The following is an 18989-nucleotide window of genomic DNA, read 5'->3' as shown; positions in this document are numbered from 1 at the left end:
CTTCAATGGTCCCAATTAGAAAGAGATAATTCCTGTTCCTTCTTTGCCTTTTGAGCAGGATACTTAATAGATATGCTTGAGGAGTTATAGTTTTCTGAAAGCAACCATAACATAATCCACTCTGTGTTTTCTATCCTCATATACTTTTAAGGCATGGCTTGAAGATCATCTTTTTCTTTATTTTATTCATGTGCTGAAAATGCTCTGAAAGTACTTGGAAACCAGCACTATAGACTGACATAATGTCCTTCACATATAATTGTACACAAAGGGGAAATGACTGTCTTTTCTTTTCTCATACATAGTTTTTGTGGAATAACCAGGGACATTTGATGTTTATGAATAGAGTGGATGCCTATATATGTTTTCCAGTATTTCCCACCAATGTATATTTACCCAGAGAAGAATGGCACATCACACCATTGTTCTTTTTCCTGTGCATTTTGGAAACACTTTGAGATTTGAGATAGTACCATAAGAAGTTATATTTTGTAGCTGACCTAACAAGCTAGTGTAAGGAGGAAAGCAGGAGGGTGGGAGAGCACAGGTTATTGTAGCAGAGCCATTTCTCTTTTTCTTCCATATTTCCATCTCTTAGAGAAGCAACCAACATAGAAGCTCATTCACTATTAGCCGAAGTTCCCTTTTCACTCTTCTCAGAGCCTGAACTGCAGATGCATATGGTTACTGAAATATTATATCTTGTTCATATTGCCCCATTCATCTCTTTCTTGCAAGGCTGTCTGTAGGAGGAATAAAACAGTCAGGACTGTGCCCATGACTCTATGATTGAAGAGATTTCTTTTTATGTGTGCTGGAGCTGTAGAACTATGAAAGGCTGTCCTGTCTGTTATATTTAATGCACTGCATAGGAACAAATTAATCAAACCCAGATACTCAATGCACTGTTTTCTCCCACTAAACCTGTCTGCTGAAATAGCAATAGCATTTAGACTTATATACCGCTTCACAGTGCTTTACAGCCCTCTTTAAGCAGTTTACAGTCAGCATATTAAACCCCCTCCCCCCAACAATCTGCCTCCTTATTTTACCAACCCCGGAAGGATGGAAGGTTGCATCAACCTTAAGCCTGGTGAGATTCAAACTACCAAATTGTAGGCAGCCAGCAGGAGTAGCCTGAAGTACTGCATTCTAACCACTGTATCACCACAGCTCCTATAAATATATAAATAATCAAGTAACAGATGAGACACAATATGTTACAGCTGATGTGGACCCACAGAATTAGGATAACTAGGAACTGGGTTACTAAAGGAACATTCCTGTGAGTGAAAAATTAAGTCAAAGTATGGAAATTGAATATTAAGTAATATTTCTGCTGATTAATTTGTTCATCTCATCTACATTCCCATGAGAGTTACTGGAATCAAACATAAGGAGAGAAAAATGAACAAAGACATTTTTTAATATAAGCTGCTAATGATCTAAAACTCTTCTTGAAGAGATGAAGTCTAGCAAATACATTTTTAATCTTGATACTTGTTCCTATTTCCTTGCTAGGGATGATCTCAAAAATCTATTTCTTGATTCCCTGCTAAATACCAAGGTGGTTAGAACTTTCTAGTTTCCATACTTGAAATAGAACATCTCAATGCTTTCAAAGGTTATGGGTTGTGGGATGTCTTTCTTGATACTTTTGTAGAAAACCATGATTTCTCCCTATCTAGTCTAGGGGGAGAAAATCAGGTTACATGTTCTGGTGATCACTTTGCAGCAAGCAGGTTTTCTTAGAACTTACCTTCACTTCCTATACTTCACTTCCAAGTATTAAAAATATGTCCTTTCCTTTCCAAATGCATCCCCTGACATGTTAGGGGGAAAAGTCCTCTGTGCTCCTTCTCAAAATGTTTTGTCTCAAAATGTTAATTGCCATATGCCTTTTATAAAAAAAACAATAAGAACATTTCTCTTTTCACATAAATAACAAAATTCCTTATGAATATGACTTTTTAAAAAGATGGTATCCTGTTTAGAAAAGATCTGTTAAAACAATTTGCCAGAAAGATGATTTTCACAAGGATGGAACTCACAAAACTCTTAGCAGTCAAATTCTGTGGCTTACAGATATGATGATCAGACAGAAGTTGTTCTCTCTCTCTCCTTTCCTCCATCTCCCCACACACTTCTCCCTGCCCATTAGAAACAACTGCCATAAATATTGAACTTGTGCAATCTTTTGGATGAGAAAAGAGGGAAACAGAGTTGAGTATCTGTTTGCAACTCCTTAATGGAGCTGTACCTCTCTGCAAAATCTTGTGGTTTCCTCTACTGCTGCCATGCAATTCCAGGAAAAGCTGCTTTGAAGATTAATTGATAGATGTTAACTTTGTGTCACCAAAGAAGAGGGGTTGTGAGGAAAACAATCAATTCCTCTTTTAAGAATTATAGGCCTACCTACTGTACATACTGAATTTCTCTCTGTTTGGCATTGCCAAATCATTGAATGTTCAGCTAAAATAACCCAATAAAAGGTATGGTGTGACCATTTCCTAGAGGAAATAGCATAAACTCATAGTGTCAGCACTATGTGGAAAAAGGGGAGGGGCTATTATTTCTATTCTAAGACCACAGTAATGTTATTCCGTCATAACAAAATACAATTTCCCAAGTCTATTAGATGTCATTATTGGGATCAACTCCTGGTGACTATTTGGACAAATGTCAACCATCCTTACCTGTAATTAGTAACCTCTCAGAGCTCTTCCAAGCAGCCTCATTTTCAAAGACCAGAGATGCTGTTATATATGATGTGCCAAGCTACAGCTTTAATTTTAAAGGTAAAACAGGAAAAGAAAAAAGAAATCCAATAGAAAAGTCCAGGGACCACTTCATCATTTAAATGCCTCAATCAGTTTTCAGGATAGAATGTTGCCTCCCTCCCCATGGCTCAGATCAATGTAGAGAAATTCTTCTGCATTGGGCAATTAGGGCAACCCCTAGTTTTGCCACATTGATTGGCAGGAAATCAGTAATTGTAGTCTGAATTGGTTTCAAAAATAGACCTTCAGAACATGGATTTATTAACTGACCTGAGATGTCTCTCTAGAGATACTTCCTTTGATTAAAAAAACACCTTCCCAGAGAAGCAGTTAGCCCAGGAATAAGCTAATGTTGACACCTGGAAAGACTGAGAGGATTAAAGGAACTACTGCAAAGCTTCAAATGATCAGAAAAACAGCCTCCTGCTGGGGTTATACAAACAAGATGCAGCTTTCTTACATGAGGTGAGAAATCAATGTATCCTGGAATTCAGAAAGACAACAGCATCATGACTAAATTAAGAGGAGAAAATCTTGAGTAGCTTAAAAAAAAAGGGTTTTGTGCATGTATATGAACAAAGATGTATGCCTGTGCATTAGCCTTCAATTCTGCCCATTCTATTTGTTTTCCCTTCAGGAATTCAGATTCTCACACTCAGGGGCATCTTTGGCAGAAGAGGGGATTAAAAAAAAAAACCTCTCATCAACACTGAAGATATGATAAAACCCTTGCCCCTTTTTATTTATTTTATTTTTATTTTATTTATTTTGGTTTGTAAAGCATGTAGAAGAAAACAAATATAAATATGGATATAACATATAAACATATAAGTATAAGCAGGTATAAGTATATACAATATTTTTCAGAGTATAAGACACACCTTTTTCCCTCAAAAAAGAGGCTGAAAATCTGGGTGCATCTTATACACTAAATACAGCATTTTTTGTTTCCCGAAACCCTGCCCCCTTCACCAAAATGGCTGTGTATATCCTTTAGGAGGCTTTCAGAGTGCTCCTGGAAGCTGGAGAGGGCAGAAATGAGTGAATAATGGGCCTTTTTTCTATATTTTGCACTCCCCCCACACTCCCTAGGAGGACTCTACAAGCCTCATAAAGACTATTCATGCCACTTAAAAAAAAAAAAACAGGCCCATTTTCGTGAAAAATGGGTCATTTTTGGGAGGTCTGCAGAGTGCAAAAACTTATTTTTACATTTGCCTCTTCAAAATCTTGGTGCATATTATATTCTGGTGCATTTTATACTCCAAAAAATACGGTACATAAGAAATGAGTACAAATAGATGGGAACAGTAGGACAGGGAAGGGAGGCATGCTGGTGCGCTTCTGCGCACCCTCTTACAGATCTCTTAGGAATGGGGTGAGGACCACAGTAGACAGTTTAAGGTTAAAGTTTTGGGGGTTTGAGGATGTAACAACAGAGTTGGGTAATGTATTCCAGGCATTGACCATTCTGTTGCTGAAGTCATATTTTCTGCAATCGAGTTTGGAGCGGTTTGCTTTATACATGCCAAACTTTAATAAGACTTTGATCACATGGTCAAAACCTCCATAGCAATCTCCCTCTTCACCTGGGCACCTCTGCTCAGGTAGTAGACAATGTCTCCTTCTTTGTTATAAGGCATCCTTCATTCTCTGAGGTTTTAACTTAAAAATCAAAAGAGAGAAGCTACTCTTATTGGTTCTTTGGTAAACATTCAGCATAGTCTCTTTACTTGTTCTTTACAGCTACCTTACCTTGTTGATATTTTTTTCAAAAAAATGTGCAAAGACATTTTTGGGCACCTTGTTCAATTATTTCTACTGCTGGCAGATACAATTTTCCCTCCATCCCTTCAAATTATTTTCCCTCATCACACAGCACAGTTTCAGAGGCCCTTTGGGAAGAAAGAAATGGCAGCTGATGGAGGCACACTAGGAACGGTTTTGTCTTCAAAGCAAAATATGATTTAGAAATAGTGAGGAAAAAGAGTCATTACATCAATTGGTGACAATGTGAACAGTAATATTTGTCAGAACGCAGATGGGGGTGGAAAATTTTAATTACGCATAAACTGCTTCTCAAGCAAAATTGTCCATTTGCTGTTTCTTTTAAAATGATTCCCAATGATGAATTTAGCTACTTGACTACAAGTAGCTTCAAAATAATTATGAGAATGTCTGTGCAGGAAACGTAGACATTCATTTGTCCTGGGTATTTTAAAATCCTGTTGCACAACATTTGTTGAGGAAAAAAACAAAGTAATGTGAAAGTTATATACCCACAGCCCTTGAGTTATGACAGTAATTGGGACTAGAATTTTTATTACTAAGCAATGTAGTTTTAAAGGACAATGTTACATGACCAAATTGCTTAGTGATAGGAATCCTGGCAGTTTCTGATGCTATTGTTAACAACATTCTGTTGTTAGGGGAGGACCTATCCCAATCAAACCATTCCTAGCTTGGCTCTTCCAGCTGCAACCCTGGTAGGATAGTAGATTGCCTTCTCTGCCTCCTTTTCAAATTCCCCTCACCTGCCTCTCCTCTCCCTCCATGTCTGCTCTTTAGTTGCTCTGAACGCCACCACCTCTCCTGATTGCTTTTTGCCCAAATCATATGTGGTCTTTCCATGAGGCTTTGAAGAACACTGCCTATGATTTAAACAAGGCTGCCAGGGCCTCAGAAAGAAAACCTGGAGTGGCCAGCACTTGCCCTGTAAAGAGCCAGGCATGCCTTGTCAGCAGCGGGAAGAAAAAGATGCCATAGGTTGGCAGGCACTGGCAAATCTAGTGTACCCCAGGGCCAGCAAGAGGCAGCAGAGAAAGCAGAGCACAGTACAGCAAAAAGGGCAGAGATGGGCGATGGGAGTTGAAGCACCCTAAAGTGATAATTCCATGTGGGCTACCAAGTGCCTGAATTTTAATCACATGACCATTGAGGACTGGAACAGCCATAACTTCAGATAACTAACATTTGTTCAGCGCTGCTGTGACTTTGAATGGTTGTTAAGAGAGGATTATCTTTGTGAATCCTAAATAAGCACTGGATTTAGGATATACATATAGGTTAACTTAATGTTCTTTATACAGTTGTCTCTCCCCTCCCTCAAATATAATTTAATATGCATCCTAAGTAAAGCTTGGTGCTTTAATTTTCTGCAGCTACCCTCTATGGTAGGCTAGTTAACAGGATGCAGGAGTCATATCAATAGTGGGTTTCTACTGGTTTGGACCAGTTTGGCTGAACCGGTAGTGGTTTGGCAGCCTGGGTCATTGAAACTGGCAGTGACCAAGGTCTGCCACACCCCAAACTGGTTACGATTCCGCCTATGGCACAGCCATCTTGGGTTTTTTTTTGCTTCTGCACATGCACAGAACAATTTTATTGCACTGCTCATGCAGTGTAGCATGCCCATGAGCAAACCAGCAATAGTGCCTGTCGGAACCCACCTTTGAGTCATATGTAATGTTGTTATAAACCAGGCTTTAATTGTGCCAGATTTTAAAGGCTAAGTTAGATAACTCTTAATGCAAAAAGAGGAAATCAGAAATACAATACAATACATTAGCAGAATTGGAAGGGACTTTGGAGGTCTTCTAGTCCAACCCCCTGCCTAGGCAGGAAACCTATATCATTCCAGACAAATGGCTATCCAACATCTTCTTAAAGACTTGCAGTGTTGGGGCATTCACAACTTCTGGAGGCAAGCTGTTCCACTGATTAATTGTTCTGTCAGGAAATTTCTTCTCAGTTCTAAGTTGCTTCTCTCCTTGATTAGTTTCCACCCATTGCTTCTTGTTCTACCCTCAGGTGCCTTGGAGAATAGTTTGACTCCCTCTTCTTTGTGGCAACCCCTGAGATATTGGAACACTGCTATCATGTCTCCCCTAGTCCTTCTTTTCATTAAACTAGACATACCCAGTTCCTGCAACCGTTCTTCATATGTTTTAGTCTCCAGTCCCCTAATCATCTTTGTTGCTCTTCTCTGCACTCCACATCTCCACATCTTTTCTACATCGTGGTGACCAAAACTGATTGCAGTATTCCAAGTGTGGCCTTACCAAGGCATTATACAGTGGTATTAAAACTTCATGTGATCTTGATTCTATCCCTCTGTTTATGCAGCCTAGAACTGTGTTGGCTTTTTTGGCAGCTGCTGCACACTGCTGGCTCATATTTAAATGGTTGTCCATTAGGACTCCAAGATCCCTCTCACAGTTACTACTGTTGAGCAAGGTATCACCTATACTGTACCTGTGCATTTTGTTTTTCTTGCCTAAATGTAGAATCTTACTCTTTTTCACCTTTGAATTTCATTTTATTAGATAGTTCCCAATGTTCAAATCTTGATCTATGTCTGAGGACCCATGGACTGGATCCATATCTGTTCAAAATACTTTATTGAAATACACTCCTTCCCCAAACAGGGTATCATTCTGGGTCAACTTCATCCTTTTAAGCTTTGCAAGATGATGTTGCCCTATAAATATGCCTTTAAAACTTAATCTTTTAACACTCACTTCAGACTAAAATCTCAAAGTCTTTAAAGTTACATACCATTTTTGGCTTTTTCCTAAACATTGTTGCAATATTGGGGTAAGCTGGTGTTTCAGTGTGGTTGTTTTTCTACTTGCTGGCTGCTCCAGTCAAAGTTCCAAGCTGGATTCCCATCAGGATATGCTGCTCACCATAACTTGTAATTCTGGCAGTTGAGGAATAATCCTCTTGCCTGCTTGCAGTACCTTCAGGTATTGAAGCAAGATCTTCAGATATCAGTGCAGCTTCTCTGTCTGTAGGCTGCTTGCATTCACCTTTTGTACTACATGAACCCCTCTCCCACTCTCTCTTAGCATTTGCTTTTGTAAGATCAAAAGACTGTGTGGCTGAGTTCTGGACATTAGGATGAAAGGCACAGTTAGCCAGCTGGAACACCATTTTGAATGTTTGTGAGTATAGTTCTGAGGGAATGGATGAGTATTTAAGGGATGGCCGGGGTTGGGTGTTGATGGATAGGTGGGCTTGTCAGCACAACTGTAGCTACCTTTCAAAAGAGCAGACAGCAACCTCAAGTTCACTATCTCAAATTCACTATTTCACTACTTTGCTTTAAAAAACTAAAAACAAAGCAGTGATAATTGTGGTATTCCCAACATGGATGATGATTTTTGATCCATCTAAAGGAACCATTTGGATCAATTTGGGGAACAGTTAGCATGAAAATATACTGTATGTTTCAGAGTATAAGACATATCTCCCCCCACCTAAAAGAGTGTGGAAATGTTGGTGCATCTTATACACTTTTGGCCTCCCAAAGCCCCTCCCTGCACCCCATTTTTGTGAAAATTGGGCCATTTTACCCAAACATGGAGACATTTTTGCCTTCCCCCAGCCCCCAGGAGCACTCTTCAGGCTTCAGCAGGGCTGAGGGAAGGCAAAAAGGCCTCATTTTTTGTGAAAAATGGCCAATTTTCTGCCCATTTTTTGCAAAAACAGAGGCATTATTACTTTCCTCAAACTCTGCTGAAGCCTGCAGAGTGCTCCTGGGGGGTGAGGGGGGGGGACTTTTTTTCTTACTTATCTCTTCAAAATCTTGGTGCATCTTATATACCGGTGTGTTTTATAATCCAAAAAATATGGTAGTTGATCAGGCTTTTCATGTTTCACAATTCCTAGTCCTGCTCACTGTTATGTCCTTATGATCTCCTGTTGGAATTACTGCAATCTACATGGAACTATGCTTGAACAGTGTTCAGAAGCTTCAATATTATTCAGTTGGTTGCATTGGTTGCTGGTATACTTTGGGCTGCAATTCATAATGTAAATTTATATGATCTGCACATATGTTATCAAACATTTGAGTTCTATCTCATATGTTCTTCAGTTGCTCAGTTTTTAACATTAGTGAGTGGGATTCTCTTTTTCTTTCCAGTTTTCTCAACAACTTAGTTTTATTAATGTTGGAGAAACTTCAAATTTATGAAGTTCTATACACATGAGAAGACTTCATAAAAACACTGAAATACATTCAATTACATATTGAGATTTTACAGATCCTGACCTAGACAGATGGCAATTCTCATATCTCAGCCAATTTCAAGGATTCAATACCTTTTTTCACAGTTCTAGTTAAAAAGAAAAAAAAACACCTCACATTTTTCCAGATTAAAAATGCAATTACATTCAGAAGAGGTTTATCAAAATAAATATCACACCTTCTTTTTCTGCTTTGTTATTTTCTTCTGAAAGAAAATATGCTATAACCAGTGTGTTTATGTATAGTAACAATAGAATTAGAATAATAATAGAAATTATTTCTCACCATTTGATTTGCAACCAAGGTAAGTCAACTGATGTTATCTGGCTGCATTGTCAAATGTCTAACCAAAGAGTCAATTCAATAGAGCCACGTAATAAAAAGGAAGAGGGAAAAAGCTAAATAATTTAAACTCATTATTCCACTAATCCTTCCATTCTTCAGGGCTCCCTGGAGGTATATTAGAAGGTAATTGAAAATACTTTAATACACCCAAAAGACATTATAGACTAATATAGTTAGACATAGTAACTTGCATTTGATTTTTCATTTTGTTATTTAACAACAAAGGGGAAAAGTTCACTTGCATGAAATAAAGTTCAGAGATAATTATAGGCTTACAATAGCTTATAAATAAATGAAGGGACATTATAATTTTCAGTACACTGTAAATTAAAAGGAGCTATGGTTAACTACACGGGGGTCAGATACATTTGGTTTCAATATTAAAGTTAGAGGAGTTGTGCTTAATATTCTATGATTTTGATTCTTTTTCAATGGGTTTTAATCAATGTAGCCACTGAAAATATTACTGAAAAAACTTCAGCATGGTAACATGAATGCTATTTTAATGCTGTTCAGTAAGGTAAAGATAAAGGTAAAGGTTTCCACTGTCCTTTTGTGTCTGATTCCATGGGTTCATACTCATCTTTGTTTCTTACAGGGACATGCAGTCACTAGAGGCAAGGGAGGCGGGGCCTCACCAGTCTCCTCAGGGAAAGGAAAGGATTTTAAATAATTTTCTTAAAATAATTAAAGCCAGGGTAGTTGCTACCAGATTTCAAGTCACAGTGGCTTAGTGTCTGCTCTCAGTATTAACTAGGAGGAGGCCAGAGAACTAGGAGCCTCTTTTGCATAAGGATTTTTTCGCCTTTTAAGAGTTAAGCAAGGGTTAACAAGCGAAGAATTTATTATGCAAATGAGGCAAGTATTCTCTCACCTCATGTAGAGGGCATTTTTAGAGGCTTTTTAGAGTTTTCTGGGAGCGACTAGCTCAGTCTGACTTCAGAGCTCTGGCTTTTCAAGAGGAAAGGGCGGGGCAGGGAAAAGCAGAGTTGAAATCGTCTCTGAAACAGCTGGAAAAGGTGCGTGTGTGGGGAGGGGGGAGGAATTCAAAAAGTTTGATCGGAAGGCAACAGGGAAAGGGGCGGGGTATGGCAGAGGAGCTGCTTTCAAGCCTTTGGAAAATATATCCAATCCAACTTCTGTGTTTGTGTTTGAGAGTGAGTGAATGAGAGAAGGATCGAACTTCTCTGTGTGCGTGTGTCTGTTTGAGAGAGGGGGAGGGAGGGAGAGAGGGAGGAAGGAGGGGGAGGGAGAAGAAAAAGAACGGGAAAACTTATTTTGCAAGGGGGAAAAATGCTGTCGCTTTAAATCGGAACTGAGCATGCCTGGCTGTGGAATTCTGGGAGTTGAAGTCCACAAGTCTAAAAACAGCCTCACCAGGGCTAAAGCTGAGCGCACGTCACTGGTTTCTTAGTGAGGGAGCCAGGGTTGTCCAAAGATACTTCTGTGGTCATGTGGCCAGCATGAGTATATGTAGTCATACACTACACATGCTTTACCTGCTTGAAGCTTCCTGTCAACTCCAGCTTTCCTACTCTATCCCCTGTATATTTTCTATCCTGCTGCATGATAATGAACCATGGTTTTCTAAGAAATTCACAAGACTCACACTATCAGATATACTATTATGAATTACTATGCTACTAAGGACTGCATATGATGGTAGACTGGATCATAACAGTAAATGAATTTGCAGAAATGGTGAATCTGACCAATTTGGTCAGAAAGAAAAAAGATAGAGACACTTTTAAAAGATTCAAATTTTTATATGGGCTTTTTGCTTAATGAAGAAAAAGAATGAAGTGATTTGGAGATTAAAAATGAGGCAAAGAGGTTGGGGAACATGACAATTATTTGATAAAAAGGATGGAAAGCACAAAATATATGTTCCCCCTTAATTTCTTTATTGTTTCTCTATGACTTATTTTTCTTTTTGACTTATCTGTTTTGTATATTTTATTACATTAAAATTTTCTAATTAAAAAAAAACCCTTCAGTAGGAACTTTTAAAAAATCCAAAATGTAGCACATCTAAGAAGTAGGAAAAGTTGTGCTGTTTTTGAAGATTTTCAGATGCACTATTTGTATAAATAAGATGTTAGGAGGAAGGGAATATAGTTCATTAAAATTGGTAGGTCAAGTACTTAATATGAACTATAATTGTGCCAAATAAGTTACTTAAAAGAAACAGTCGCTCTGATCATAAAGTAGCTCTCAAGGTTGCACTTCAATTGCCATGCCTCACAACAGAGGATGGCATTTGAATTTCCTAAGCTCTTTTGTTATAGCGAAATCCAACTCAACAGAGCTTAGAAGTTGACTCTAAATTAAAAGGATACTTACCTCTAGGCTATTTCTTGAAATCTTGAGATCTGGAAAATAATAATTAAAAAGTACTATCAAAATATTGTCAACAAAGGCAGAGTGTTTGTTAAAAGAAGACAAAGGCTTTATTTGAGACTTCAAAGACTGACTTTTTATATGCTTCTCATCCTACCCAAGCAGATCAGTGACTATTGTATTATCAAACATTAGGGTATTGAAATGATATAATTATATTAAAATATGTTGGAATAAATATAGAAATAGAGCTATGAAGTGCTTCATTCCAAAAAACCTGCTTTGAAGCTTCTCTGCAACTCTTTAAAAATAGTTGTATGGCTGCTGAGGGAAGCAGTTTCATGCTCCTGAGAAAAAATACAGCTGCTTTAAAAAATTGAAAAACAGTACTACAAAGAAGCATTTTCTTTAGGACAGAATCCAAAGTGCTGTACAGTGCTAATTAAAATCACCCCAGGCAAGATAATCAGTCAAATAATTTCACCACTGTTTGGGGAGAACAGTAGATAATTCCTTTTAAAAATTTAGCAAATGCTAAATTATTTTACCAATGTGCCAAATCAGCATAGTAAGGAATTGTAGATGTCTCTCCACCAGCAGTGGATTTCATATTTTGTTACCATCAGTTCACTGCACACATGCCCCTTCCACACATGTGCTTCCGATGCCCCATTTTGGCCCATTCCAGGTGGCGGGGATAGGTGGCAGAGGCGGGGATCCCCACCACTGGAATGGGCAAAAAATGGAGCAGTGGAGGCAAAAAATGGGATGTATGGAGGCGGCGATAGGTGGCAGTGGCAATAGGTGGCAGTAGCAATGGGCAGCAACAGTGGCGATGGGCGTGGCAATTCCTGTACCGCTGATAGGTGGTATTCCGGGAGGCAGATCCAACCGCAAATCAGCTGCTTGTGCAAAATCAGGCTGTGCTGAAGTTGACCAGGCTGTTTGCTGTTTGCTGCAAGGAGGCACATTGCTGGGAGGAAGAGGCCAAAGGGTGGGGCCTTGTGGGTGGGGCTTTGGCAACATTCACTGTATAAGACACACAGACATTTTCTTCTGCTTTTTTTGGGGGGGAGTATCTCTTATACACTGGAAAAATACAGTAAATCAAACAAACAAACAAACAAACAAACAGTTCTAAGAATCTGATTATTCCCCAAAAGCCATTGGTATATTTCATTTTAGAATTAGCTATAGAACTAGATCTTCAAATGAACCCTCTAAAGTTCCATCCTTGCTAAACTTGTCCCACTTCTAGGTAACTTCTCTCTTTTCTTTGTCCTTCATTGAGGGAAATGAATGTAAGTATGCAATAAACTTTTTGAAGCTCTCTTCATTTCCCTTGGCATTTTTCCTGTACTCAGAGAGGAAATTGGGATCAATTTAAATGTTCAGATAGTTTTTTAAAATGCATTTTAAGATGTAAGATGTATACCAAGAGTTCAGAAAGCAAGCTATGAGGGCATGGATGATTGACTGTCTGTTCTTGGTGTTGAGTCTTTTGTTGGTATATTTTACTATTCTTTATAACAGATTGAAGCCTGGAAGGAAAATCTATTGAGAAACGATAGCAAGGAGATGTGATAGCTGTCTTCAAGTATATGAAGAGCTGTCATACAGAAAACAAGGTGGAATTGTTCAGAGGTGTTCCAGAAGAAAGGACAATAAACAATGGGTATATTTCAATAAAAAGGGAAGTAAATTTCAACCGAGCATCAGAAAAAATTCTTAATAAGCTATTCAAGGGTGCAGCAGACTGCCTCAGGACATGGTAGATTGTCCTTCACTGGAAGAATTTAAACAGACAATGAATTGCCATCTATCAGATATGCTATAATAGAAGATTCCTGGAGTAGCAGGGGTTTGGAGAGACAAGCTCCACATTCCCTTCCAACCCTTCCATTCTATGATTCTGTGAGTAGATATGACCTTCAATTTTTGGTTACAAAGGAAGATGATATTATGCTTTGACAACCTTAACCATCCATGTCAGATCCAGCTCAATTGTTTATGATCATCGTGATAAAAACTGGGCTTATCATATTGTAATTTTGCAATATCTTTCAAGTCTTCAGTGAAAGTTGATGGTTGGATAGAATGTGAACAATCTGAACACGGGAGGCATGAGTAACGTTAAAAAAAGATTATTTCCTACTGAAGATTGTGTTCCATATTAGTAGCACTTAGGTTAGCTTATTACTAGAAACTGATCGATATAGTGCATATCCAGAGAGCCATGAGAAAACATATGTTGATCTCTTTGATTTTGGAGAAGCGATAGAGAAAGAAGCAACTGGGAATCAATAGAGACTATAGTATGAGTTTATCAATTCAAAGTCTTCTATTTGAAATGTCAAGGTCAATACTAAAGATCCCATTTGAAATGTCAAGGCCAGTGATTGCCAAAAGTGCTACAATTCTTTACTATGATTTTATCAGCATAGTGGTATCAACATATCACAGCTTTTAAAATCCAAAGAACATTTGCAGTCTATTTCCAGGATGAAAAACAAGGATCATTCGTAGCCTGAAAATGTATTTCTAAGTTATTTAGAAATAACTTAGTTATTTTTTCATGGTTTTCTTTTACTTTTTTCCTTTTACAAGATAATTTTGTTGTTGTTGAAGGATGAAGGAAATAAAAAAAAACCTTTTGAAGAAGCTTAACTTTCTATTAGTAAACATTAATCCCAGCTCAGTTATAATCTGTTTTTTTTTACATGGATGATAAAGGAGGGAAAGATATTTCATGGAAAGCCTCTTTTGATATGAAGCTACTCAACATCAATTTTCTATAAATGAGGAAAGGGGAGTGCAAATCAACCTTGATTTGATTCAACTGGGAGATTCTAGATTTGAAGAGGACATGATTCAAACCTTGTTTGGGATTAACAATTTCAGGAGAAACCTGCCTTGAATCATTTCAGGATTGCTCTCCATTTCTGAGATTATGTACTCCTTGGCCTTTGAAAAGTATACCAGTGGGTCCTTTGGTTGTTGCCTCTCCTTATCATTTTGATATCTATTTAATCTACGATATAATAATCTGTGCACACAAGAAAGTAATTCTAGATGACAAGCTATAGTTTGAGTCACTTCATGGGGTAATGTTGTTAATGAAAAAAATTAATGTGTCAATGCATGCATTTATTGTGCTTATTTATTAGATCTGTACCCTACCTTTTTTTTCAGAATCCCAGGAAACACATTTTGTCTTACTTTCTCTCTAATAATAAACTTGTGAAATTTGTTGGTTGAGAGAGAATGACTTGTCCAAAGTCATCCAGTGAGATTTCATAGCTGAAAGTGGACTAAAAACCTGGTTTCTCCATTTCTACTCAGCACATTAAACCTGTATTTTATACTAGGTTCTGTAAACCTCGTTGTCTCCATACAACTACCTGCTTTTCTGGCTCTGATTACACAGGTCTGTGACTAAAAAGCTGTTTGATTATTTTCATCTAATTTCCATGTATTTTGGTGTGCTGAAAACAAATAAAATATTGAAAAGTCCTAGATGTCATGATTTACCACAACATGAAAAATTGTCTTCAAATTTATCATTTTTTTTAATTTTTGGTATTTTTTTTTATATTATAGGTTTTTAACCAAATTTTAAGTTCAAATTACTATTAATTAATTCACATAAATGCATTTAAGATATAAAATGCCCCCAAAACCTTAAAGGGTTTGTCCGAGTTATGTAAAAAAAATATAGCACTGTAAATCTGATGGTCAGCAATATATACATAAACTAAGAAAGTTTTAAGTCTGTGCTTCTAATGGTAGAAGGGGTTAATCTTTCCTGAAGAATCCAGTGGGAGGGAGACACAGGGCAGATAGCAGCATCTCCGTGGCCAGCACTGTGACATCTCGTGTACAGACACAGAGCTGCTCTCTCCTGCATGCCACACTTGTGCATGAATCATCATCAGGTTCTTGGTTCTAGGCTGTTCACACTTTTTCATCGCAATTCATGTTAGCTTGTCATTCTTCAACCATTATGTTATGGCTCTGCAAAAGTGCATTAATTCACCAGACAGTTTCTGTTTCATCTGTGGTGAATATAGAGTGTTGAAGCAACAGCAGAATATTACAGGTGTTGTGAAAAAAGTGTACTTTGCATATTTTGGGCTAAAAATTGGTGATCAAGATAAAGTTTGGGCGCCTCATAAAGTGTGCAAACGGTGTGCTGAGGACCTCTGAAACTGGTTCAAGAGTAAGAAAAAATCTTTCCATTATCGGATTCCTATGGTATGGCGAGAGCAAAAGAACCATAGTGGTGACTTACTTTTGTTTATGTGATGTGAAAGGGTTTAATTCCAAATGGAAGCATTCCATTTCATAACCCAATCTTCACTCAGCAATTTGTCCCATCCCCCATGGCACAGATATACCACTACCCAAGTCCCCTGCTACATTGGAAGAGATACCTAGCTTCGATGAAGGTGAAGTCATACCTGAACCAGATGATGAATCAAGTTCTGACTTTGAAGATGATACAAGACCAAAATTGTTTTCTCAGGAGGAGATGAATGATTTGGTAAGGGACTTGAATCTTCCCAAAGATGCCGCTGAGTTACTCGGATCAAGGCTGAAAAGTAGGAATTTATTGTTGCCAGGAATGTCATCTTCATGCTTCAGACATCGTGAAAAGGAGTTGGTTCCTTACTTCACCCAGGAAGACAAGTTGGTTTATTGCACCAATGTTGAAGGGTCAATTTAAACTACAAAAAGATCATCGGAAGAATGCTGAAAGCATTTCAAACTTTAGATTGCCTGATGAGTTTGAAAGTGCATTTCCTCCAGTCCCATCTTGACTACTTTCCTGAAAATTTGGGAGCTGTGATTGAGGAACATGAATAATTCCACCAAGAAATGAAAGAGATGGAAAGGAGATACCAGGGGAAATGGAGTATTACAATGATGGCAGACTACTGTTGGATGCTTCAGAGAGACATTTCAGATGCTACTCACAAGCGTAAATGCACCAAGAGGAGCCTCACAAGGAAGAAGAATCGAGTTTAGTGTGTGTGGGTAAGCTCATTTCAGTTCAAAAAAGGATTTTCATGAAAATATAGTAATAAAACTTTAATTTTATAAGTCTATTTCCATTTATTTTGAGGTATTGCCTTATTTAACATAGTTACCTAAATTGTCAGGAAACATGATGTCCTATGACAAAATGGAGTTTATTTTTGGATTCAGCGCACCAAAAACATAAAGATTACGTGGAATAACCAAAACATCTCTCGAAAAAAAATTTTTTTTGCAGACCTGTGTTAACATGAATTCACCCTATATAATCAATATACATTGTTTTGACATAAAATATAAATAAAAGCACATCCTGCTCTTTCTTCTTTGAAGGAGTAAGTTTGTAGTTTGCTCTAATTTCAGTCAGGCTAAATGGATAAAATCCACAGTCCCTCAATAATTTGGCCATTTAATGACCCTGATGTTTTCTTAGCGCATTTTCTCATTATTATGCAGGCTACTGCTCCTGTAATATATGTTATTTTATTCAGAAAATGGTGATTTAGCTTTGTCCAGAAAATACATAGAAGAGACAAGGAAGGATGTAAATTTAATGCAACTCATACTGGGTATAAAAGTTTTATAGAAGTAGTATGCCATGACAGAAAAATGTAAGCAAATCAATTATTGTCAATTATATTCTGTTGAATAAGAAAAAAACATGTTAAGAAAGATAACACTTGGTGTTTGTTATTTACTAGAGAAAACTTGCAGCCATATATCAGAATGACACAATAAAATTAAAATGATCAAATGACTAGCATGAATTTGGTGTTTAAGCCATAATCGAATTCTGTGTCATTCGTGAGTAATAAATCCAGCTTTTCTATCAATGGGGAACCCTATCTTAATGCCCATTCTGGCAGCTGCCTATTTGATTAATCTTTCCGTAATGACAATAAATAATGCAGAATGAATTCTATCCTTCAAACCTGGAATAAATGGCACTATAGCTGCCAGTCGTTTTATATAGCTGATTTTTCAATATATTCATATGCATTCCTAGAAACAGGCAATTTTGATTTAGACCAAACCAAACAGGCTAACTGAACTAAACAGTGTAGCCATAATTTCCTAGCATTTTAGGAAACTGTAAATCCCATTCCCATGATTTCATGGACTTAATCTAAGACCTTTTCCATGAAGGTCCAGATTTACAAATATCTTACAGTTATTGATCTCCAATATCTCTAAGTCTTCCATTGCAGTAATACAGAGAGAGGTGGGAGGGAGGGAGGGAGAGGGAGTGGGAGGGAGGGAGGGAGAGAGAGAGAGAGAGGGAGGGAGAGAGAGAGAGAGAGAGAGACTCTTATACTTCCATCCTCTTAGATGTGCACATCTAAAATCCACTGTGCCACAATGCAAGATGTTGAATGCGTGAGAGGAGCTATAGTGATATGATATCTTGTTTTAGCATGAGATTTATAATCATAGGTATGTTACAGATAGGAACCTGACTACTGAGCAAAGGGCACAACAGCCAGAAGCATAGACTTTTCATGTGTAGGATCAGAATCATAATTCTAAATTAAAGTCAAGCAAACATCTATTTAAAGTCAGAAATTCCCTATCTGGAATCTCAAAGGTTACATTTAAAAAAAAACCACAAATACCATTGAGAGACAATAGTCTTGCCACAAAACTCTCAATACTGACCATATTCTTTAAATTGTAAAGATATGTCCAATAACAACAGAGAGAGGGGGGGCAATTATATATCTGTTTTTTAAAATACTTTTTTTGCTTCTCAAAAAGAGGGAAGAATCTAAAAAAGGTGTGGCTAGTTAAAACTACTGTAGGTTTTGCTTCAGTTGCCTGAATGTTTTCTTACTTCATTAATAAATTTTATGTTATTCATGAAAATAATTTGGTGAGATGCTGAAAATGGATGTGGGGATGCTTTAAATAATTTCTCCACTAATGACATAATATTGTTTAGTGTCATCCAATAATTATTATATCAAAATAAAATGAATGAGGACAGATTTTATGACACTTCCATGATGGCTGAGGATGCTACAGACCACTAGTGAGGAGATGACCTTAATTAAAATACAAGTTGATCTTGTGGCAATGATTTATGCAATATGAGCTGTCCATGGTTCTGAAAGGCCATGTCAGGATTTTTCTTGACTAATTGTTTTTCCTGATTTTAATTGTGATCTTAGATTACCTTTTCTAATCTTTAGCTTGTTGCTGACTCCTGTCACAGATAATGTTTAATTCACATTCTCTTTAATTGTGAGCTCAAAATTATCAATACAATAATCTTGCCAATACAATAATCTTGTGCTTTGGTATTGATTGCATATCTGTTGCTGGTCCACATCCAGCAGAATTTATGATAGCAATTAAAAGAGTTTTATGTGTCTTAGCTAACAAACTGCTATTGTTCCTGTGTAAAAGGCATTTGAGGTTATGATACGCTTTTCTCAAAGCTGCCTGGGGAAAAA

The sequence above is a fragment of the Thamnophis sirtalis genome, unplaced genomic scaffold (genome assembly GCF_051295495.1).
Source record: "Thamnophis sirtalis isolate CommonGarterSnake01/CBP01778 unplaced genomic scaffold, rThaSir2_p1.2 scaffold_6, whole genome shotgun sequence".
In the NCBI taxonomy this organism is placed as follows: Eukaryota; Metazoa; Chordata; class Lepidosauria; order Squamata; family Natricidae; genus Thamnophis; species Thamnophis sirtalis.
This window is presented reverse-complemented; position numbering follows the sequence as displayed.